Consider the following 24,901-nt stretch of genomic DNA (forward strand, 5'->3'; position numbering starts at 1 on the left):
TGGCCTATATATGTATGTGTCTATAAATAGATTTATTGTCTGGATATACAACCAGCAGCTCATCAAAGGTTGCCAAGGTTTTCATGAGCATTCTTAACTTTTTGTCCATGAATATTTAAAATATAGATTTAGGCACCTGCTAAAGTTACTTGCAAAACTGGAGAACTAATATCCATATGGTTAGTTACAGGAGCTAAGATTCAACTTCATTCTCAATCTGTGGATATATTTAAAGGCATTGATGACAGATCTTTGCTTTCATATATCCATGTAATAAACACTGAGGGAAAGTTTTTGCACTAAAATGCCAAGGTCACCCTGACTATTTTATCATGTCTTTATTTATCACAGTCAAGAAATTACTGGAATATTTAATTTTTTTTCACTCATTTTTTTCTGTTCTGCTTTAAATTTTGCAATATGTAAAGATGTAATGTTTCTTTGTGAAAAGAACAGGTTTTCAATTTAAAACTTCTAACACACCTGAACTCTTTGAAAAGGATAGCTACCAGATTCACCATTTAGCAAATCTTTGAAGTAAAATGTTGATATTGTAGTCAAGCCAGATTTAGTTTTCAACATCAAAAATTATTTCTGCTTGTTCCGGTTGACTAGTACAGAACCTGTACTAACCCAGAACAGTATCAATTAACCACAGACACCCAACTGTAAGAACTACTTTAGCAGACAGGTGGAATTGAGCTAATTATCATACAGGGTTACACAGAAGAAAAAAAGGCCTGCGGTCTCTCTAGGAGAATTACAAGTCTGTGATGGCCCCCTCCCTTTGCTGCAATTATCTCCAAATCACACCTGCCAAGCTGTAGGGAAGCATTCCCATGGTTTGTGGCTGAGAACACAGTCAGGTAAACTGTTGTTTTAGTTGGATTAAAAAACCTCCATACCTCCACTTGTTTCAAAAAATGTTATACTGTAACTATTTTTGCAGTAAAAGAGACTATCAGTATAAAAATCACATTAAAATTAGCCTTTTTTTTTTTTTTTTTTTTTTCTGACTAACAAGCTTTAAGGTAAAGTGCCATCGAATGACTTCAGCTTTGGAATGATTTTCATCATAATAGCTAAACTTGAGGTGCCTTTCCACCTGGATTTAAGAATGTAGTTCCTCCATAGAAGGGGGAGGCTGGGATCTACAGAGATATCTGCAGAAGCCTTTGTGCTGAATGAAGAATCTGCTCAGTTTGTAAGCAAGAAGTATTAATAAAAGAATGAAATTTCAAGACCTAACTCTCTGGAGAGATATATCACAGAAGAAAAATGGCCTCTCTTTTACTTGGGATTCTCAGTTGTGAACCTTAGGCCTAGACCGTAAGTTATCCTTTCTTGGAGCTCATGAGATAGCTGTTGTTTTCTTCAGCTCAGAAGTTTTGCATTCTAACCTGTACCACAGAAAAGATTGATTGTAAAACCTAAGAGGAAGATCTCCATCATCCTTGTGATGTACCCTTATTACATATTTACAATATTACATATTGTAAATATATTCTTGATCACAATGTCTGTCTATCCAGATATGCTCTTAAATGATGGAGCCAGAACTGTGGGATCAAGCAAACAATTTTTTGTGGCAGCCGATTTCTGAAGCTAAGAATCTAGTTCTTGGTACCTGGAGTAAGTTGATGACAAGTCTTCCTGACAGTCATTTAGAAGATGTAAAAATCAAATGTGTCCAAATTATTTGAAAATGGACTTTCATAGAGAATACCTTGCAAGATTATTACAGAAGATGATGTTAATTGCAATTGTTAATTACAATTGCTGTCACTCATTATGTCTGTCTTGGTAGATGCAAACACAGTGAAAGGTCAGTGTGTTATGGAGAGCCGGCACTATGATCTTGAGCACTGGCTCAGCATTCCTAGAGATCTAGAGATAAATTGCCGGATGAAAGTTTTGAAATTTATGTTTGCAAGCACAAGATGGTCTAAGGTGTGTTTGGAACTTGAAAACTTACATGTAGACATAGCTACTATTTAATTACTCCAAAGAAGAATTGGCAGGAGAGTGAAAGACAGGAGAGAAAAAGTAAAGAACATTGGACTTTGAATTGCTCTTGAAGTACATAGAGAGCGTTAATCTTAATTATTTTTAGTAATTTATCAAGACCCATTTTCATTGTAACATAATTATCTTCAATATATTAATTTATTTTACAGTGGTATTATACATACTTCACTGTTCATATAGTATTAACCTAAATATAAACATTTATGTTAGTTGAATCAATAGCGCCAGCAAATTTTAAAACCATTTTAAAACCTTATATTAGACATTATCTAATCATCTCTGTTGTATTGACTGATTTATAAAAATTAGTTGGATTCTATCATTCAGCTATTTCAGTGATTCCCATCAAAAATGCTCAATAGAAGCCAGGTGAGGTTGGAAAAATTTCCTTTGTTCAGTTTTCATGTTACCAAATTAGTTAAATTGAAAAGAACATATAAGTCAGAGTAGGGATTGGTCCTGTAATTTTGTCATTTATAAAGCATGCACTATTATCAGACCTTATATATGACTTTTGTTTTGCTTTATCTTTTTTGAAAGGTGTGGTTCTGGGGGGAAATACACAGAGAACTGTGGCTTGGAGTAGGGTAGAGAGAAGAATAGTGTCATCATACCCCTTTTGGAAGCTGTCTCAAAAATTAACTATATCAAGGATGATATCTGGAGCTGTGTGAAGTCCATCAGAGCCAAGCATGAAAAAGCATTTAAGCAGCATGAAAAATCAAGATTCCAGTTTTCTTTTGATAGTCCTACTTTGTTTGGCAGTGTAAATATACCTAGTGAGTCTATCTCAGAGTTCCCTTCTTTTTGGTAAGAGAATTGAAGATGGGAAAGGTGTCGTAAAGGTAAAGAGTGTCTGTATGTGATTGGCTACTCACCCAACCTTCTTGTCATGCTGTTTCTCCAAGGAGATATGAAAAATCTGGGTTCAGAGAGTCTATATGATCACACCTCTAAGGTTTAGAGATGTGTTTACAGTCCAAATTGAAGTGTAGTGGAAAGACAACTGAATTTGATTCATTGGGTTAATTCAGGTACTCACAGCCTTGCTGCAGCAGATGATAACTTTGTGCAAAGCATTATATTGGAAAACTACTGGCAATGGGTTCCTGATTTTTTTTTTTTTTTTTTTTTATGTTTACTGGATTGTGTTGAGCTGTAAGCCAAGGTTTGGGCTAGTTCTTCATATGTTGTTTCCAAACTCATTCCTCTTTCAGCAATTCACAGACAGTCACAGACAGGCTTTTACAATGAGATCAGGGGATTCTCTTTTTCCAGATAGCGTGGTCATAGCTGCTTCTTCAACCAAATGGCTAAACTAACACTTGTAACTTTTCTTTAAGGGACAGAATGCAATTATAGGACTGAAAAAACAGAGCAAGGGCAGACCTGTTATTCAAATACATTGCCCTCTGTTCTCCCACAGAAAGCCAAATTTTTCTCTTGAATCCATGCTTCATGCCCTTGTCCTTCATCACTTGTCCTCCAGGTTTTCAAAATCCCCCCCCAGTTGCTCAAAACATTTACATTTACACCTATACCTTCCGGTGTGTGAATTCTTCATAGTGAAGTATGTCAAAATAAGTGTTAGCAGTATTGCTTCTTTGTGTGGATACAATCTACTTGATATATACTCTCTGAAATGTATGTCTGTAGACTTATGGTAAAATTAATAAAACAGAAATTAAAACTGACAGCTTTGAAATGATATGCTACCCTTAGCATATGGACTACCTCACATGAACACTTTACAGGATTTGTATCAGAATTATGGACAGTAACTCAATGGGGGATAACTTCTGAACTATATTCCTAAATCTCATTTGACAGGTTTTGGATGCTGTATAATTCTTACAGCATTCTAATGTCATGCCAGTGATGCTACAGTCATCATTAAGATAGTCCTTCCATCCTTACTGCTAATTTTGTCTTATAATTGCTTTTGTAGTGAAATTTCATATGCTGTTTCTGAGCAGAAACGTGAACATCTTTAAAAAATATATATTAATTCTCCACCAAAGACACGTGAAATATCCAGCTTCCTCAGAAAAAGGCAGTTATATCTGCAGAGACAAACAAACATACATACACATACATACATACAAAAACAAATAAAAACAAACAAAACCCAATGCTTTGTGTTCTGAGGTAGTAAGTACATGCTAGTAATTTACAGTGTCAACTTTGGATCCGTTACCAAAAATAAGTTAGGAAGTAAAGATGTATAAGTAGCAATAATTTTATTAGAATTTCAATACTAATTTATTTGCATAAAGAATCTTGTGTGTTTGAGGGAGTGAATGAAAGCTTAGGACAGATTTAATCACATGAGACTGAAAAGACTCCGCTGTTCTCTGCTGCATCTAAATCCTAGAATAATGATTAAGGCATTTTCCTGGGATATGGAAATGATAGCAATTTAACCTGGAAAACTTTAGTGGTGAGCCTGAGTGGTATTTCCTGCAGCTGTTGACACTTTGCAGTCTGCAATATACTGTTCTCCTCTTGGAAGTACCAGAAGTATCAGGAAAGAGATGGTTCTTTTCAGGTTGAACAAAATGTTACTTTCCAAATACAATTAAGTTAATATTTGTTGCTCAATAAGAAGTATTTTGAAGTCTTTTTTTTTTTTTTAATTTTGATATCATTTCTTATTTTCCTAATTCTCATTCCAACCTGTTAAATGATAACTGAGTGTATGGACTTGGTAGGTGTAGCTAGTGGTAGATGTTAATAATATACAGAAATCTACTTAGATTAAACCAGTTTTACATGTGACTTAGTTTAACCAGTGCATTTCTGAAGAGTTACAGAAGAAATGAGGTGCACTATAAAGTCCTGCTATTTAAACTGTTAACAGTGACTAAAAGGAGTCAATGAGCAGCCACCTATCCCAGAGACTGGTCATGGTTGACGAGAGGAGTTGAGGGGTGAAGATCCAAGTTCTTCAACCAAAGCAGCCACAGCCTGAAATGAAAACAGGCAACCTGAAGTGAAGCACAGTCTTCCCTTCTACATAACCGTACCTGTATTTTTGCTGACTTAACCTCTCTAGTTATATTTACACAATCTTCCTGTGTAAATCAGGTGTTGTGTGTCTATGAACTTTGATAAATGTTTCTATCTCACATATAAGAAGTCTGGGCTGGTAGGAGCTTTCATTTGTTTCTATTCATTCTGTAAAATGAACCAAGTATGTTTGATGGTAATAATGTACTTGAGGCTTGTGTTCTAGATGGAGGTTAGAACTAGCTTTGCAGGGTATGAGTTGTGTTTTGTATGGTTTGGAATACCTTTGCTCTGGAGGGTGCTTCTCTGGGATTGTTAAAATATTCTAGAAACTTTTAATCTTTTGGGGATAGATTGTTGCTTGCAGAGACTAACAATATCAGTTTTCATGCTGTATTCTTTTGTGATTATAAAACAACTTTGGTTCTTCATTCTAAATACAATCATTTCTTAGTAAATATGAATGTAGCTAGAAAAAGTATAGTTGATTTCAGTAAATGTGACTTTCTCATTGTTGGTGGCATTCTTGTCATTGTGCTGTATTAAATTCCAAACTGATTCCAAGATCAAGCAGAAGGACTGGGTAAGCATGAGGAAGAAAGAAAAGCAATCTTCCTCAGATCACATGCAGTAGCTGGAGAACCAGTTCATAGAAACTACATACAAACTGTGCAAGTGTATCTGCCAAGAAGAGACTGGGAGGTTCTGCATAGCAATGAATGCTCTAGCTCTATGTGTATTCTCACTTTCTATTCAGAACCATTAGCATAAGGAGTTTCAGTGAAATTTGACTGCTTATAATACAGTCTACACTAGTCCCATAGGAATTCCCATTGATCACACGCATATAGTACATCTTATCTTCTAACCTTGTTTGATTTGTTGTGGAAGTATATTTGAACATATGTGAAAAAAGTGCATTTTCAAATATATGGTACATCACAAAATAGTGAAAGTGGCATATAGGGGGTTAAAGGAATGATGAGGCAAAAAACTGCAGTGCCAGCAGAATTCCCCAAAGGGTAAACAAAACTCTTAACTGTTGCAAACAATAAATTGTCAATACCTTGTAGAAGCAGTGGATAATGAAAAGTTATAATGCCTATAGTTAGTACCCTCTTTAAAAGAATTTACACAGGATATGAAATTAAATTCTGTGCACAGTTCTCTTAATTTGTCCTTAATTAAACAATACTCCATAAATGGTGCATTCAGTGACCAAATGTTCAGAGACAGCAAAATGGTGGGTCCCAAGCCATTAGGAATGAAATAAAGTCAGTCTCCTGAGAGCCTGCTAGAATCTGGTCTATCTAAGTGACAACTGATGGTTTAGGAAAGATAATTAACTTTGCAATTACAAACCGCAGCTTTCACCAATGCTGTTTCTTTCAGTGTTCTCTTCTAAATGATCTACTATTTTTACAGTGAGATAAAATGCTTTTTAAAAAAGCTGAGTTAATAGAGACTCACTTTTCCTACCCAAATATAATTTGAATATTCTATATTAAATATTTCAGATCAGTATCAGTGTGTGTACAATTATTTTATAAATTACAAAAGATATATATTTTTATGACAGTCAAGATTTCATTCTTTAAAGATAAAATGGACATAATGAGTCAAACATATTTGACTTTTTTCCTTTGGTAGCAAATCCTTGACCTAGCAAACCTAAATTAGTTTAGTTCTCTAGTCCTGTCAATTGAAATTCTCTATTCATCTCCAGTGTAGGGAACATCAGTTCTACCCTACTACCGTGGCTTCATATTGATTAAGAATACCTGCATTGAAGGGGGATTTCTAGTTGTATCCATATGTTATATCCCTGATTATCTTTACCATAATGTCTCCTAGCATGTAAATTAGTGTATTTTCATGCTGGCATTCATGTCATGAAATCATCAAATACCACAATATGCTCATATTACATGTGAGAGTATTGGTGTTTTGATAAAGTATATTAGGATATTATGAAAAAGAAATAGCCTAGAGCATATGATAAATTTGATTGTAGCATTTCATTGAGACTTTAGATGTCTGTATACTGAATAAAGATCCAGGTAGGTACAGACACAGGTAAGCACGAAGACAAAATCAGGACCTTCATGAAAAACTGTTTGTGACTCTGTTTGCTGAGATTTCACATACACATATTTTATAGCACTAGATCTGGCTTCAGGAAATCCCAGCTTCAAGAGAGCAGACCAAGCTAATTTGGCATGCTACAAAGGACCAGATCCATACATTGATTCAGTAGCTGAAAGTGAAATTCAGACCTTGCCCTAAGCATATCAACCCCCTTATCATCAGCTGCAGACTGATGCTAATGCCAGGCTCTGCTATAGGCATAGTTCTGGCACTATGTTTGCTGGGATGTCCCATGGAAGTGTGCTTCTGTAATCAGCTCCTCATTTTGCCTGTCTTTAGCACAAACTAATTTATCTGTCTATGCCACTGTAATAATTGATAAGGAGATTTTTCTTTGTCTTTGAATTGGAGATCTATTGGAAACTTTCTTGCTATACATGTACAATCAAGGAAGTAGCACTCAGATCTCAGTCGCAGCCTTGATATGGTCCGTAAAACCAAATTATTTTAAATAATATACTTCTTACATACTTCTTTACAAATGTAAACGTACATTTCTGTGAATTGTGCTATATATCTTGAATTACAGTGGTCACCTCTGTACGAATTTGCATTTGCCATTTGTATGCAATTAACCTTAGCAAAGTAGGGAGAATGCTGTAGTAATATTTTGATACTTAATTACAGTGCTTGTAAGTGGCAATTTTAAAAACTTTAATAACCAGCACTGTATAATAACATGTAAATTTGTAAATTTTCAGGGGTAGGGATGTTATTACTGATAACTCATATATATTCTGTTTCCCTAACTAATCTTCCTTCATGAATATGCTTTAAAATATTCAGCTGTCTTGTATGTCATTTTGTCCAACTTTGCCACTTGTGAAGTGATACACACATATGCTTCATCACAGATAATAGTTCCATCATATCACAGGACTTAGGGTTTTAAGGTAGTCTGAAAATTAGTATAAAAGGAGTTGATGCCTTCAAAATGTCTGTTGTTGCCTTTACTGATGTTTATATGAGTCTCTGGATGTTGGGCTGATATTTATGTTTAGTGTCTCTTTCTACTGTTTTGTAATGCAATTCTCTAGAATACCACCTTTAATGAGGGATTTAAAATTCTTGTTGATGAATATCACACAGGCTGCAATGTTATTTCCCTGTGTTCCTTCAGTGTTGATGTGTCTGAGGACAATACACAGAAGTAGGGATGGACAAGAAACAGATGTATGCATTTTTTCTTTATTTATTCATATAAATTGCATATAATTACTGTCATTCACTATGTGTTATTTTATATTTAGAAGCAACTTCAGAAGAAATGGCAAGATCCAAATTCATCCAGGTTAATAAAAGATAAAAAAGTTAATAGTTTTATAGGAAAATAGAACTTTTATGTCTGGATTTCTACGAATACAAAGAGGAAAAATTATGCTATTTTTTTAGAAAAGAATTAACTTCAATTCTTGCCCAATCTTTTTGTACAAAGACTTTCCAATGTGCTTTAGTATTTTTAATTCTAGATCCTAGTTTGGACCGATGCTCCATATGGATTAAAAAACAGATAGTAAGAGAGAGATTCGGGTTTTCAAAATCATCAAGTGATTTGAAAGAAAAGTGCATCACAGTGTTAAGTTCCAACAATTTGATTTGGCTGTTATTGTAGAACCCTGGTATCCAACACTGAGTTTCTTCAAAAAGGAAAACTTTATCTCCACCCTCTTTTATGATGTGTGATCCAAAATGCCAATCATTGAGAATGGAATACAATTATATTCACTAATATGTCTAAAATAGAAACTCTTGCTGTCAATATATACTCATTAGTACTGAGCTGCAAATGAATTCTGGAATTGTGCTCTTATTAATTAGGTGGCAGACTAGAAAACTTCCTTGCTTCTGTTTAGCCAGATGGAGGGACAGTGGGTGTAATGACCTATGTTGGGCCTTTCCCAGGGGATTTCTTTGGTGTTTCTTGGTGTCAGTATGGGTCACTCTTCCATTTGCCATTTAAAAATAAGCAGCCTCAACCTTACACAAGTGTGCATCCAAATTGCATTCAGAAAAAGACATGGTAATTTTGTTTAGCTTTAAAATTAGTTATGCATTACATTCTTAAAACTCCAGAGGGACTTGGGCACACAGATGCAAGGCAGAATAGATTTTTTAGGAAAAGGTAAGTCTGTCTGCTTTTTTTTTTTTTAAACTGTTACAGTTTTCTACATAGTCTGCCACATAGTCCATCAACGTACAAGGGTTAGATTTTAAAACTCATTCACTTCCTTATCTTTTACTATTTTTTTCCCTATGAGTTGTTTAAAATTCTAAGAGGTTTCGATGACTCAAAAATGGACTTTTATCTGGGGGCATGGGAGGAACAGGGGAAGTTGGTGATCAGCCCGCTTGAAAAGTCCCTAATTCTCTAATTGACCCTGTATATTCTAAACAGCTGTCAAGATACTTAAATGTGTATCTTCATTAAAAGGTATGAGTAATTCCATACACTGAATGGAATTACTCATGGGCTTAAAGTTTGCATGAATCAAGTATCATCTTGCATTGTAGCCTACATAAGATGTCTGAAACAGTCAGAAGATATGTCTTTTTTGTTAAAATTTCAGTACATAGTTCAGCTTTGTCAGCATAAAAGTTATTCTTTGACAGCTGTTAATTCATTCATTTCAAACAATTTTCAAAGAAACAGAAAAAAAAAAACTTCAAAATATTATGTAACATCAAGTTGTGGGTTTTCACTGGTACATTTCAGTATTTGAAATAAGGTTTCAAAATCCATGGCACTTGAATTAATTGGAAAAAGACATTTGCTAGTGACCTTATAGATGACTTAATTTTTGACAAGCAGCCTTATTCTGTGTGAGCTCACAACTGGTGTTGGTTCCACTAAATAGAAGCTAACACCAAAAGAATCAGGTGAGCACCCTCATTTCCCACTGTTTCTCTTCACCTCCCACTGTACAGTTACAGCTTAGAAAATATTGACAAGTGTTATTATTTATGGTAGAAGTGTCATACTTCTGTCTAAATGCACAAGAATGTGCAAATTTCCATCTTCACAGAGGGAAAATTCTTTAAGAAAAAATCTGGAAAATAATTTCAGATAACAGAAAGGCTTACTTTTTTATTTTATCTTTTTATTTAAGGACCGAAAAGATGTATTGATAGATCATTGTCATTAGATCATTCACTTAGCTTTACATTTGTGGAACTTTCTTAAAGAACATCGTGATGATATTTAGCATTTTGTAAGTCTAGAATAACACATATATGTCATATGGTAGCTATATTGTGGCTCAGGACTTAAAAGTTGCCACTGTGTAGTGACATATTTCCCAATTCTCATATCCGATGTCCTCAGCTTGCAAATAAAAACATGTTTGATTCATTTTTATTTTCTTCTAAGTGCTTGTAATCTTCCCTCTGCCCTGTGCCTTTCATGGCTATGCAAAGAAATTGGGCCAATGAGTTAGTGATCTCCTTCCTCTCCTTTTGAAACAAGGAATGAAAAGCAGTGATCCCTTGCAACCAGGGAGCTATATGCCTGGAAGCAAACAGGGTCCAAGAATTTGAATTCGGAATAGATAGGCAGAATGTATGACTGAAACAATTATAAGGGTCATAGCATATGCTACAGCATATCTGATCTCTGCATTATGGTGGCAATGGAATTAATTGCCCACATGTGACTGTCTGTATTAATACCATTGTTAACGTCCAAGATAATCCCTCATTTTTTTCCTTGATGTGCTAATGATAAACCCATGAAAAAAAAAAGAAGTATATAGTAGTGGCTGGGGGGGGGGGTGGGGGGGTGGGAGAGAGGAAGAGCAAATGAGGAGTAAGCAAGATGCTATTTTTACATAATTCCTTTTCAAAAGACAGTTGTACTTCAAGCATTTTTACAGGCATCTCTTAATGAGTGCCTGCCTGGGGCCAGCCACATCAACTTTGAAGTCATCTGAAAGCTGAGGGAAGAGATAGTGGATACTAGTCATTGGACACTTTCAGAATAATGTAAAAGGGCATGACTCCCATGAGATCCATTTTTCAGATCTCTACATAGTAGGTCACTTTTTGAGGCTGACCCTTCTATCAGACAGAAACAGTGAATGTACAAGAACTATCATCTGTCATGTCTGCCCATCATGTTCAAAGCAGGATAAAATAAATTTCATTCTCCCTGTTTCTTTTAAGCTTTTTAGTCTTCTATTCCTTTACTTCTTTTTAAAGAGATATACAAAAAGAAACCCCACTGAACTGTTAAATGCCTGAGAATATCAGGCTTTTTTCTCTTCATGAGTCTTGCATGTCTTTTTTTAATTTTCTTTTTCTTTTTAAATCAAAATGTGCTAATGAACCAATGAAAATAAATGCAAGTTCTTATTTAACATTTAGTGATTTTTCTGTATTTTTAAATACTCATCAGTATAAGACTTCTATGAGGGCTTTAAGTCCTTAACTATGTCTGAAGGACCACTTTATCAGAATCTAAATAAATACATTAATATGTTCTGCTGTGTGAAGTAGGTTCAAAATAATATGTACACAGTAGATAATGGAAACATGTTGACATTCTTAAGGTTATAAACACATCTGAAGTTACCCTAATTGTAAAATTGAAGATTGTGAAGTACAATGTCCCTGAAAATCCTGGAACAGCATCTTTCTCATTTTACTAATTGCTGTAACACTTGAGATCTCAGTATGATGTTTTTTCCTCTGCACAAATGAGCAAAGGGAGGCCACAGAACCTTTTTGAAAAGGCAGATGTGTTAAATAATTTATTGATGAAGAAAATTAGTATGGGCACCAGCATATGGATATTTTGACTATCCAGGTGAGTTTTGGTGGGTTAAACTAGGGGTGCAACTATTTTTCAGTGCCAGCAAGTATTTGTATAAAATCCTTTTTTCTTCTTGGCACAGTGTACGACACTTTGTATCCCAGCACTGATGCAAATACATCTAGGTACTGTGCTTCATGTGGAATAGCTTTGGCTGTTAAGACTGTGTTCATCTTGTGGTTCTTTATGTTTTTATGCAAGGATAGGCCTCAGTTTTCTTCAGAGATACTGTGATCTTTTTTCAACTTTTCTTATAAAGAATGGTTACCTTCCCTATTTTTATTCCAAATGCTCCATTTCCTCTGTATTTCCAAAAGAAAAGAAATAAGAAACAATCTGTAACTTCTACAGCAAAGCAAGGAACTGTGACCTTCATTGCCTGATAACAATAGAATATCAGGTGCTAGTTTAGGTTTGTCCAGCAAGAAATTTAACAAATTGGAATAGACATAACACAATTTACATGGGAGGGAGGAGACACTGCAATTAGGAGCTCTGTATACAACCCCTTTTTGTTAGAAAGAAAAAGTGTAGGATCATTCAGATCAAACTACAGCTACTGAACAGTAGGAATAGAATCACAGAATGGCTTAGTTTGGAAGGGACCTCTGGAGGTCATTTGATCCAATGCCCTTACTCAAGCAAGTCCACCTACAGCAAGTTGCTGTCCAGAATATATATCCTTTTCTCAAGAAGGCTTCAAATTCCCTCTAAAAATACTCTTCTCTCTAAAACTTACTCTTATCACCTTCAAGGAGACACCCCCAACACATAACAGATATATTTGGACTTCAGTAGCTGTGATAAAAATGAACTCATATAAGAGTATTCAGAATATTTTTGGAGGAGACAGAGCAAGTGGGGAAGAGGGTAGCATGTGAAGTGATTTCAGACTTGCCCATTCTTGTGTTTGTCAAGCCCTCTGCCTATTGAGCTGAGCTACTTCAGGATGGATAACTGCATTTGTGATCCTAGCGCTGGTTTCTCTGCTGCCTATTTTGATACATCCAGCATTAAAATTGGTTAAGGGCATTTCACATTGTGTACTAATAGCAAGTTCTAAGGAGTAAGGGTATATTTAAGGCTGAAGTTAAGACTGAGGAAAAGTCATTAGAAACTTCCTTGAAGAAGAATTCTCTGAACTGAGCAGAACAGGGACTTTATTACTGATTCTTGCAGGGACGAGCAGAAGCCAACATTCTATGTCACCTGAAGAGCTATTTGGTCAGTACCAAAAACTGCACAAGGGCTGTCACAGGCTCCATTAACTACTCAGTGATCTTTTCAAGCACTACTCTCTTTCTCCTGTCAAACAATGACCCCAAAGAAAGTGTACTGGAATTCCCATTTATACTTCAACCATAACATGCAGAGACTTAAGCATACCAGCTGTGTGTTTATAGCCAGCTGTGCAGTAAGGAAGCCAGGAAAGATTACTAAATCTTTGAAGTATCTCATTAATTTTGTTCTGTAAAGCAGGAATTACTTAAATTTTTGTCATTGCTTTCACTTAAATTTCAGAATTTCTGTTGGAGAAGGAGTTGATGCAAGGGCCTCAAGAATTTGAGTGCAAGCGGTTCTTCTCTAAACTCCTCAAAGACTAGGAGTCTTCGATGATGAAAATATTAAATGATGAAAAATCATGATGAAAATACCTAATACTGCCCAAATACAAGAAAAGACAAATGCAGGTGATTGTATGCTTTGTTCTCACCTATGTGATCTCTGCAATGACTTCAGTATTTCAAAGAAACACATACCCTAGTAAAAAAACCACAGCTGAAATGGAAAGATTGAATTGTACTCTGTCTTAAAATTCATTGAATTGTTATTAGAAACAATAATGTTTTTATCAGAACCTGCTAAAAAATAATCTTCTTACATGCTTGTTCTGCGTCCCTGCTTGTGAAGTTAGTGAACTGTGCATAGAAAAAGGTAGCAGAAAGAGTGCAGGGGGAGGAAGGACTGAGATAGTCTTAATTCAACTACTTTGGTATATTTCAACAAATGCTTAAAGAATTAATCCATTTTCCCCATCAGTTTAAATGAGGCTTAAAGTGGCATTCTTCATTTCATCTGCTGAGAGACATTTTGGGAAAAGAAAACACAAAACTTTCCAATGACCAAGAGATTTTTTTTTCTTTTAAATGCAAAATCCCCACAGAACTTGCTTTTTTTTCCACTTTGCAGTGGAAATTAAGAAGAAGAAGAAGAAAAGGATGGAATATCTGTTTGTTTGTTTGTTGTTTTTTTTCTAACATCTATTATCTGAAAAAAATGCGCTTCTCTTTGAATACAAACTGATGGACATTTTTGATTACCTGATTATTTTTGTATGTGAAATGGTTTGGTAAAATGAGAAATTTCCCCAGTAATAATTAGAACAAATGTTTATATTAAAATGTACCTTTGAAATTTAACATTTTATTTCAGCATACACAAAGGTGAAATCTAGATCTGTCTGCTTCAGATTACATTATCTATCATATGCACAGTTAAAACTTCAGCTAAAGATGGAAATGATTTAGCCTATTGTGATTGAAACAGATAAGAGTCTGGAAAGCTTTTTTCACACTTACTAGAGGGCTACTTGAATTGATGATGTGTTGAAAATAATGGAGACATCAGTATTAGAACAGAGGTTGCTTAAGACTGCATTTTAGTCAGTGCATTTGACAGTCTGATATGCTCACTGAGGGAACATTATCCAATAGCAGGCATGAGAAAAATGTTCAGCATTAGATATCCCTAGCCAGGTTTGCAAGGTTTATCATATATAGGTAACACCGAGAAACTACATTGGAGAAGCAAAGAACAAGCACTTTGAATATGTTTTTTTTGGAAGATTTAGTATAATTACTTACTACAGTGTTTCATGCATGAAGAAACAATTCTATTAAATGTTCTATGAAATGTGAGAGTATTCCTAGGCTTTTCACTTGAAAGAAGTTATTTTTTTCTAGCATAGTAATAGTAATATTTTTTTTCTAGCATAGTAATCCGCATGGAGTATGGAGAAAAGGTACAAATTGCAGAAAGAAGGAATTTTCAGGATGAACCTGACTGGAATGCTGTCTGGTGTAGCCCCTGTAAACAATTATTGTAATAAAAAACTGCTTGAATCTTTAAAAACTGTATAAATGAGAAAAGAAATGTTCCACAGAAGAGGTCCATGAGTGTGGAGTCCAAAGCCTAGGATCTCTTTCTAGTTTTTCTGTTGACCTGCATTGTTACCTTAAGCAGTGTGCTTTTATCCTTTTATCCATTCTTTGTCAGTTTACCCTCCTTAGACAGCAAGCGCTTAAGATATTTGGACAAGCTCTTAGTATGTCTTGGTAAAGTGCCACAGCTATTGGAGCTTTGTTGTAGTCTGTAGACTTTGTTGTAGTCTCTAGACTCTGTTGTGCTACAATGCAGTAATGTTTTTTGCTATGTTAAAATAAGATCATTATTAACATAATGCTTTATGTCTAGAGTTCCTTTCATTTGAGGATCTCAAAGTACTCAACAAACATAAAACTCATCTGCACAAAATCTCTCTCTGACAGGTGCAGATTAAACAGGAATCACTTTGTCCATAACAAAAAGATTTTTGTCTTTATGAAGGACAGTGGCAGCAGTTCAACACCATAAAGGAAAACAAACAGTAGCCTAGAATGGAAATGCAATGCTGCTGCATGCATCTGAACCACACACGTCAGTGAGTTTGATAGACAGGCACAAAAGATGCAACAAAAAAATCGTATGAAAATGTTTGGAAAACATTGACTAAATATTAAAGCTGTAATCCTCAGAGTGATGTTTCACATTAAAGACAGTAAGTCCTGTGCTGTGCTGTGTTATTAGTTCACCGCCTAGATCAATTAAACTAAAGTTAAGCTCTTAATTTAGGAATCTTGGTCTGTAAGGCCTCAGTTTTACATTTTCTCCCTCTACCTTCACTTCTGCCTCTCACTTGATGTCTATACGTCTAGTGGCTACATGCATATGCCTAAAAGTTCAAAAGTATTCCTTATGCATCACAGTTACACCCATCCCTGAGATTTTTAAATATCCAATATGGGCCGAACTCTCATGTAGTACAGATTCTGTTTTGCAGTTGTCTAAATCCTAATATGATTTTGTATTTTTATTTTTGTCTGATTAGCTCACTGTGAGAAGACAGAGCTGAGTCTCCTGAAGTATCAGTGACATTCAATGATCTGTGTCAAAGCGCAGACCAAATATATGTTTGCTGACTTAGTGAACAATGTGAGTGAAGAAAAGACAGCAGGATTTTTCACAGGGTCTTTAAAGCATTTTATTATAATGTAATTGGCTGCAAAGCTTAGAAAGCAACTGATGGTAGATAGCAGGGAGACTTGGTGAGGAAAGGGAGAAGGTTAACAGGGTAGTTGGAGAAACAGTTGTGGTAGGTTTCTGGTGTTGAGGGGGAAGGACAGAAGTACGAACTATGAGGAGGCGTGCAGGGGCTTGTGCAAGCTAGAGGCATAACCTGGAAACATTTGTTCTGTTGTATTCCCAGCCCATTTGCCGTTTGGAGGAGATGAATTAGTGAAACAGGGTAGAAACATTAACCTATCTCACTGTGCTCTGTATTCTTACACCTCACAGCTGAGGCCTGCATTGAACACTCCAGGCTGAATGTCACTGCCATGCAGAACTCTTGTGACCTCTTCTAGGACTTTCTTTCAGCACATGGCCAGATTATTGTATGATATTAGCAGGTTAACAGGCTCTAGGATCATAGAGAAGCTAGAAGTGCCCGTTGTGAATATATCAGGATATTCTTTTGTTTTCCAGCAAACTTGCGGGTCCAAAATCCATCTTCTTTTTGCTGTTGAGCCAGTATTGCCAAAATGCAAAATGTTGTGAACAGAATATGTTCCAAATTCTGAAAGGTCTGTGACGGGAGAATGCAAATCTCAGCATTTGGCCTGTGACAGATATGCCAGATTCCAGGGCTCAGTCTTTGATGTGAATGTCTGGTCCCAGACTAGTCAGAGTCCAATTCTATATAGGTAACTCCTGGTGGCTGGCTTTTCACTCGGTAGATATGTTCAGTAAAGCTATCTTTTACCAAGCAAACCTCTCCTATCTGTCTCTCAGCATTAGGGACATGTGATAGTTCTGGTCTGCTCTCTCCTATTCCTCTATACTTACGAGGCTATGAAAAGAAAAAAAAAAAAAGAAAAAAGAAAGACCTTTTCTTGTTTTTCATCTCTCTTTCTTTTCTTCACACAAGTCATACCTCTTCCTATGTGCTTTCCCCCATAACTCTGGTGAGCAACTCATCATCAAAACCCTTATGTCCTATGTCCTCCATAACAGAGCAGAGATGTGGCATCTCAAAACTGAAACATTGGCATTTTCACCAATTGTGCTTGACTGCTATTACCTGACATGCTGAGATAAAGAGAGCAGCTGTAACTGATGAAGAAAGGCCTGGAGGAATGTTTTGAAGATGAGGTAGAACTCTGGGTGCAAAATTGGGCTCATAGGAGACAGGACAACTGAGTGGCATACTCAGAAGCCAGTTGGGTAATGAAACCACAGGCTGTGAAGGCAGTGTCTCCAAAAGATTGTATCAGGTGAGATGAAGAAAGAGGGTGGTGAAGTGATTTATTTGACCAGCAAGGAACTGATCCTGTAGAAAATAACTGTAGCAAAGAAAGGATTTTGTAGATGGTTTATAGTAATTAAAACCTAAAGCAGATAAAAGTACTATCAAATCTACCCAATCCCTACATTTCAGAAAGTATACTTTCTGCTGTTTTGGTTAGATGCTACCTATAAAAACCTTTTCCCTTACCATAGCATATTCAAGCTGGTAGGCATAATACATTTACATTATAACATATTTGTCTGCTGTAACCAGTCTGCTAAATCTGATTTTGCTTCTCTTCCATCAAATACTCATTGCAGTTCTTGTTACTGAGTCTGACACTAGGGATATCTGGCAATCAGCTTACACATTCATTGGTTTGCATAAGGGGAGGAGACAGGACTGCAGAGTGGCAGCAAGTATGCAAACAACTCATTTCACTTTAGTTCCCCCAGGTAAGAGATTCTTTCAGAGGAGATCATTGAATTTACCTGTTTCATATTTCAAACACCATTGTCTGATACCCAATTGCACATAAAGCATCTGGTGTAAGCAAAACTAATTTGGATCTTCTTTTGTAAAATGTTAGCTGGATTAAGGGATCAGGTAGCCTCTTTCCTTACAAGAATCACTAGAGGGAACCATACTGTGGAAAAGATAAAATAATTAGGACAGCAGAAAACAGGCAGCGTGCATCTCAGCTGCAACTGTTCCTGTGTAAACTCAGCCTATAAAATTATATTAGTTTGCTTATCAAGCAAGCTTCTTTTCAAATTTAATAGCTACCTATATTACACTGCCTGTATCGACACCTGTGACTGTTATATTCTAGATGTTTTCCAGCTCATATAAGCTTGAGTTCTTATCACATAGGCAAAAAGATTAATATTCCAAAGCCAGCTTAGTGTTTGAAGACATTTTGGGGGTGGGGGTGAGGAGATGACACACACAAAGTTGTGCTGGATTTCTTCAAATGCAGTATCTTATGCTCATGTTCACAATAGAATTAACGCTGTGGAAGTTACTAAAAGTAAAACCACTGGCCACATTTAGAAAACTGTTATGAGAATTCCTAGGATGTAGTAAAATCCAAATTATTAACATAAAAACACAAAAACCTACAGAGGTATTAGATATTTTTAAATGCATTTATGTACAATGAGCCACATTTCTGCTTTTTATTGTGTGCTTAGTGAAGAACACAAGTGTATGAAGTCTTCTGGTGGCACAGTAGCAGCATTTGTGGATACTCACAAGACCTTTATAATTACTTGCCTCCCAGTAGACTAAATATCAAGGAAATAGCACCTGTATTAAGCAATATTTGCACAGCTCTTAAATGAAAACTGAGTTGCTCAAATATACACGAGGTTAAGAACCAGTCTGTCATAATTTCCATATTAAATGTAAGTAAAACTGGTCCAGATTCTGCTATTTTATATGTACGTTTAACAAAAATGAATAAAATACCCATCATTATTAAATAAAATATTCGAAAAATAGGGAAGTGCAGTATTCTCAATTTTCATTTGTTTCTTCTTTCACTCTGCACACACTTCCCACCTTTTAAAAACTGCGTATTTTTTTAACTTATGTTATTTCATCATTTCTTCACAATATTTTTCTGTATTTGTGACAGATATAGGATGGCAGATATTGAGACAAAGTTATTTTATAATCAGGACAGCCCACATGCTCCCTGTTTTCAAAGGTATTTCTAAATGATGACAAATGAAATGAATAATGTGGAAACAAGTTTTTTGATGGCAGTTTTATTCAAGATTGAAAAAATTAGGTGCAATTGAAAAAAAAATAGCAAAGAATCTCATGACAGTTGTTAACCAATGATTAAAAAATGGCAGCAGCATTCCATGTTGATAAATGAAAATATTTTAAAATGTGGAAATCACTTTACCTATACATGTATACAGTGCCTATTACTCAGAAAAGAAGTCTTCAGATCACTGCATGTTGTTCTCGGCAAACGATAGTTTCTTGCTTGGGTAAAAAAATAAAATCAAATAACATTATTCTAAAAGAAACAAAAAACAAAAATCAAACACCATTTTTATGATGTAAATGCATATTATGCATTCATCTGGAACAGTTCACACAATGTAACAAATAAAAAACACAACAATGAGCTAACAAAGTACAGAAGGGTGGAACAGAAAGGCTGCAGGTATTATATATCTTTTGTTTGATGAGATACTAGGTTGGACCTCTTCAGTTTGGAAAAGTGGAAACTGTGGGGGATAGTAAAGAAGCCTGTAATATCATGGGTGTCCTCAGAAAAGTTAAATACTGAACAAATATTAATTCTGCTTCATAACACAAGAACTTTGCAGTTCTTTGATCATGCAAGTTTTAAACAAACCTTCTAAGTACTTCTTCAAACATTATGTAGTTAAACTGTATTGCTATAGGTTCTTCTAGATGCCAAAAATTAAACAGATTCCAAAGGCCACTGCACAAATTAAGGGAAGATATCTTTCCTTAGATAGGGATTCTTAAAATCTTAGGCTCTTAAACACAATGATGTACTGCAAAGTGCAGAAATCCTAACCTGCTGATTGAAAGGGAGCAGATTATACTAGGGAAGGAGTCTATAACTTGCCCTTGGATTTCTCTTCAAAGAATCCAAGACTGGCCACAAGGTTAAATGGACTTTTGACCTGACCTATTATGACCAGATTACCTGCCTAAATCAGTTCTTTCTATCATAATCCTTTACTTTCAATAGCTTTGTGATTGACTTAAAGTTGACTCCAGGCAGCAAGACAATGAAGTACCATTTGAAGTACCAAATGAAGACATTTAAAATATACTTCCTCTTCTTTTTGGACATGAAACAAAATTACTACTTGTAGAGAAAAAATGTTACCAAAATATTAAAATGGACAGTTAATCTTCCTGCCTACTGCTCAGAGCTCCCTGTGGGCTCAGTCCATGCCACTGCTCTGAACCTGGTACCAGCAAAATCCTGACCACTCTCTTTGCTCCTTTGCCTTTTCAGGAAAAAAGTTATTTCCTGATTTTATTTATTTTTTTAAAAACTTGATTTATCAGTAAACATGGGGTGACCCTTTTTGCCAACTTAGAATGCTTAAGTATTAGACAAAATTTAGAGAAAATAAGTAAATAAATAAATAAATATGGAAAGGACACTTTTGCATTTTTACTCTGACTCTCAAAGAGAATAAGAAAAAAATCTAGCATGGGAAAACCATGGGATTACTCTAAATAATCTAACGATACTGAAAGGAAGTTACATTTCAGAACTGATATTTCACTAGAATCATTATTTTATATGATCAGACTCCCTGTGAGGAAGAACTAATTTTTTTATTTTTTATTTTTTAATTCGTAAGCTTACTAGACCTTTTAAGTGTTTTTATTTATGCTTTATGACATTTGTGAATTTGTGACATTTGTATGTCATTGGACACAGAGAGTAGGTGAAGAGGAAAGCAGAGGAAGCATATTAATTGAGCTTTATATTTGAGATTTTTCATCGATCTGAAGTTTCAATGACCTAGTGTGAGGACAAGCACCATCAAAACATGGATGCTCTGAACAATTTAAAGGAAATGTCTCTCTTCAATGCTGCAATAACTTCTATTTACCACAAGGTGGTACAAAACTGTAGCTGTCAGTTCAGCACCGGTAAATTCTACCAGTAAGTGATCCGTGTTCTTAGGCTGGACATCACTCATGGTGCTTTGCTGTGTTATATATCCTTATTATCAATGTGGTTGCTCAGCAAAACCAGTTAGCTCCTTCGTAACACAGAAGTAATTGCATGCTGTAAAGCAGAGCTTTTCACACATAGCAGACTTTGAGCAATATAGTTTTTCCCTATAGCTCTGTGAGAAGAGCCCTCTGACAAAGCAGACCACTCACAAGAAATAGTTAGAGATTTAGATCTGTGTGAGTAAGAAATGACTGTTCCTGAATAATTCCACCAGTCAGAAAGCTAAAATATGAGACTTATGATTGTGTTGTTCTTCCTCCAATAGATGATTCATTATGTCTTTTATGTAGCTAGGATCCTAGCAAGAGAGATCTGGTAGTGATGGTGTATGAAGGTAACATACACTCTCTAAATCACCAGAAAATTCTCCCCTGAATTTCAACTTCTACTTTTCTTTACTGTCAGAATGTGGTTCCACATCCTCTGCAGCTGCAGAAGAATTCAAACATTTTTTTTTTTTATACCTTCTGTCATATAGAACAGCTGTAGATAGTTAGAATAACACACCTGTTTCAGCCCAGATAAACCTAGTATGTTTTTGTTTCATGTATGTCTGGAATGGTTTTGGTAAGTGCTTGTGAGAGAAATGTACTTGCTGTGGAGTTAAAAGAGAAAAAAACATAAATGAGAAGTATGAAGGTTTTGATTACAGCATGGTGTTTTGCTGAAATGAGGTTATGTGTAGAATACCGTTGACCCACCTTTGACAAAGTAACCAGATAAAAATATCATTCTAAATAAAAATTGGATGAAACTATATTTTGTAGGCTAATAAGTAACCAGTCACATCAAAGATGCATCTTCTTTTCATCATAATCTACTTGGTCATGTCTTTCTTGTTTAGTCTTTTAGTGCTAAATTGTTTTATAATATGGCACACATGAGCATTAGCTGTACACATTGGGAGTGGTTGGAAAAATTCTAGGTGGGATAGTCTAGCAATAGAATGTATTCCTGGAGAGGGAGATTTCCTAATTTCAAAATAATAATAAAAAGCTCTTGTATTGAAAATACCTGTCAAAGTTACCCAGAAAAATGTAATAATACAAATGAAAGAAGTTAGGTTTTTTTTTGAGAAAATACAAAGAAATACTAGCAAACAAAGTCTTATGTTAGATAAATGCATTAAAAAAAAACAAAACTTGTTGATAACATAATGTCTTAGTCTTCTGAAATAATTTTATTAAACATTCAATGCAGGCTTTAATACAGGCTTTGTTAAAATTCTTATTCACATTTTTAGATTTCTGTAAAATTCAAAACTGGTTTACAAAATGTCTTTCTAAAGTGAAAGAGGATGACTATAGAAATGTAACAGTTCAAAGGGGACATGACAAAGCAACCTTTTACTGTTCTGTTAAAATTCTAAAAAAAAAAAAAAAAAAGTCCTATTTTCATTATGACTTTCTAAGTATTGTTTTAATATTACTCTAGTGTGTAAAATCACCCACATTTCTGGGTACTGTGTAGTACAAAATGACTGGCTACAAAATGTTTTTCTGTAAGGACAGAAATCTATGATCTCAGCAAAATAGGGGACTGAGAGAAAGTACATCAGAAATTTCAGGGAATATGAAACTATGACTGGCAAACCTTCACTAAATAATGTCTTTAAGGGAACTTAATGTACAAAGGCAAAAAACTGAATCAATAGCTGTCATTGAAGTTTCCATTGTTCTTAGAAGCCCAGGATTAGAGACAGAAGAAGGATGTTGTTTGATAACAAGTGCACTACCCTACAGTAGCTGATATATCGGGTTCACCACTAAGCAAATAGGCTCTTTATTGTGATGGGCTCCTTTTCTGTGGTCACATAGCAAGCCAGGAGAGATCACAGCAAAAAATTTTACAATAAATAAAACTACAACTTCCCTACCTGATGCTGCATTTGACTTTTTCCTTACTATACTCTTCACTTAAGCTGCTTTCAAGTTAGATCTTTCCTTGCACTCTTGTCTTCAATGCATTCCTACTGACATCTTTCATTAAACACCTGTTTCCCTTTCTTTCTCTTCCCAAAAGGAATAGCCAAGTTGTCTAAGACATGGAATGTAGAAAAGAAACAAAAATGCAGTCAGTTGGTTCAGATGCTTGTTGTGTCTCAGAGAACCAGTCCATGTCTTCCATTTTCATGATCTTCTTGAATGACTGTGGGAGTCCCCTATTTTCTCTGTACAGTATGAGTAATTATACTTTTTTATAATTCAATAAGATAATTGCACTGAAGATTGTGAAATATCCTGATACTATCTCTTATAAGAGGAGCTTGATGAAGTTCTGAGAAAGAGAGAGAAAATGATAGAACTGACTCATAAATTATATTATTTTTAGAGATTGCTGTTGTGTAGGTCTATCTTAAGTGAAGATGAAATAATACCAGAGATGTACCAAAAGGGTCTTCATATGAACTTTGACTCAATTTTTCAGTATTGAGCTTATGAGTGAAAACACATCAAAATATGTCCAACAGTAGTACAGGTTGCCCAGAGAAGTTGTGGAACCTCTGCCCTTGGAGATACCCAAACAACTGGTCATGGTCCTGAACAACCTACTCTGGTTGACCCTGCTTTGAGCAGGAGCTTGTACTAGAGGATACCTAGATGTCCTTTGCAAAGATGTTTCAGTGATTCTGTTTTCAAGTAATTAGTTCTGATGCTTACTCATGCTTACTTGGAAGACTTACAACCCAGTTTATTCACAAATATATTTAGAATATGTTTAACCTTTATCTAAATCTTCTATATAAAAAAAAAAAAAAAAAAAGCACCTTACAAAGCCATAACTCCAGCCAAATAATGAAAAGTTTTATATTACATTTACTAGGACACATGCAAATAGCTGCTCTTAGGCATTCCTCCACTGTTGCAGGCAGAGCATTTAAGTGTTTTTCTAACAGTAAAGTGTGTTGAAGGCCCAGGACATTGGGCCAGACATTGCTGTTTGCATGCATATTTATTTATTTATTTATTTATTTTAAGAAAAGCAACCAGAAATTGGCAATGGTTCCTCCAATCTGTTAGGTGATTTTTCAGGTGGAAGGATTCTCATTCAAGAAATGTAGACACCTACCTGAAGCCATAGCTTCAGGCAGAGTACATGAACAAAGGATTTGTAGGACTTTAACCATCCTGATTCTTACAGCCCATTGTAGTTGTTTCCTCATTCTTTGTGTTGGTTGCTGTAAATCTTATTGGGCACCTACATCTACTCCATTATGAACAAAGAATACCTGGATTATTTCATCAATGTCACAGGCCTTTGCCTTGCTTGTAAGTAAAAGTTTGAGCTGTTTGTTCAATCTCAATTTAATATTTCCTCTGTCCTGAAATCTTAGCTCACACAACCCTGTTTTTGCCAAATTTGGGTTTAATAGTCAATACTCATGAAAAACTAACACTACAAGAAGTGTTGTGCTGTTCCTAGGAAGTAAAATCTTCCTGAACTTTTAGCTAAAGTGACCTAAATACCTTGATAATATATATCATATACATAGTGGTCAAACTGTCAGCAAACCAAGCTTTCCACAAACATACCAGACTTTTTTCTTTCT

General features: G+C 35.3%; 1 long non-coding RNA gene across 2 annotated transcripts; it reads left to right on the forward strand.

Moving 5' to 3' along the window:
• The first annotated feature begins 250 nt into the window (after positions 1–250).
• On the forward strand, positions 251–16,016 carry LOC308188845. Of its 2 annotated transcripts, XR_013945807.1 has the most exons (5): positions 251–866; positions 1,025–1,329; positions 4,889–5,010; positions 13,514–13,683; positions 14,183–16,016. It is a non-coding gene; the product is annotated as an uncharacterized lncRNA (long non-coding RNA). The 2 variants fall into 2 exon arrangements; XR_013945808.1 differs by having other exon boundaries at positions 254–866; positions 13,514–16,016.
• The last annotated feature ends 8,885 nt before the right edge of the window (positions 16,017–24,901 follow it).

Source organism: Anser brachyrhynchus, assembly GCF_964034855.1.
Source record: "Anser brachyrhynchus genome assembly, chromosome: 2".
Classification (NCBI taxonomy): domain Eukaryota; kingdom Metazoa; phylum Chordata; class Aves; order Anseriformes; family Anatidae; genus Anser; species Anser brachyrhynchus.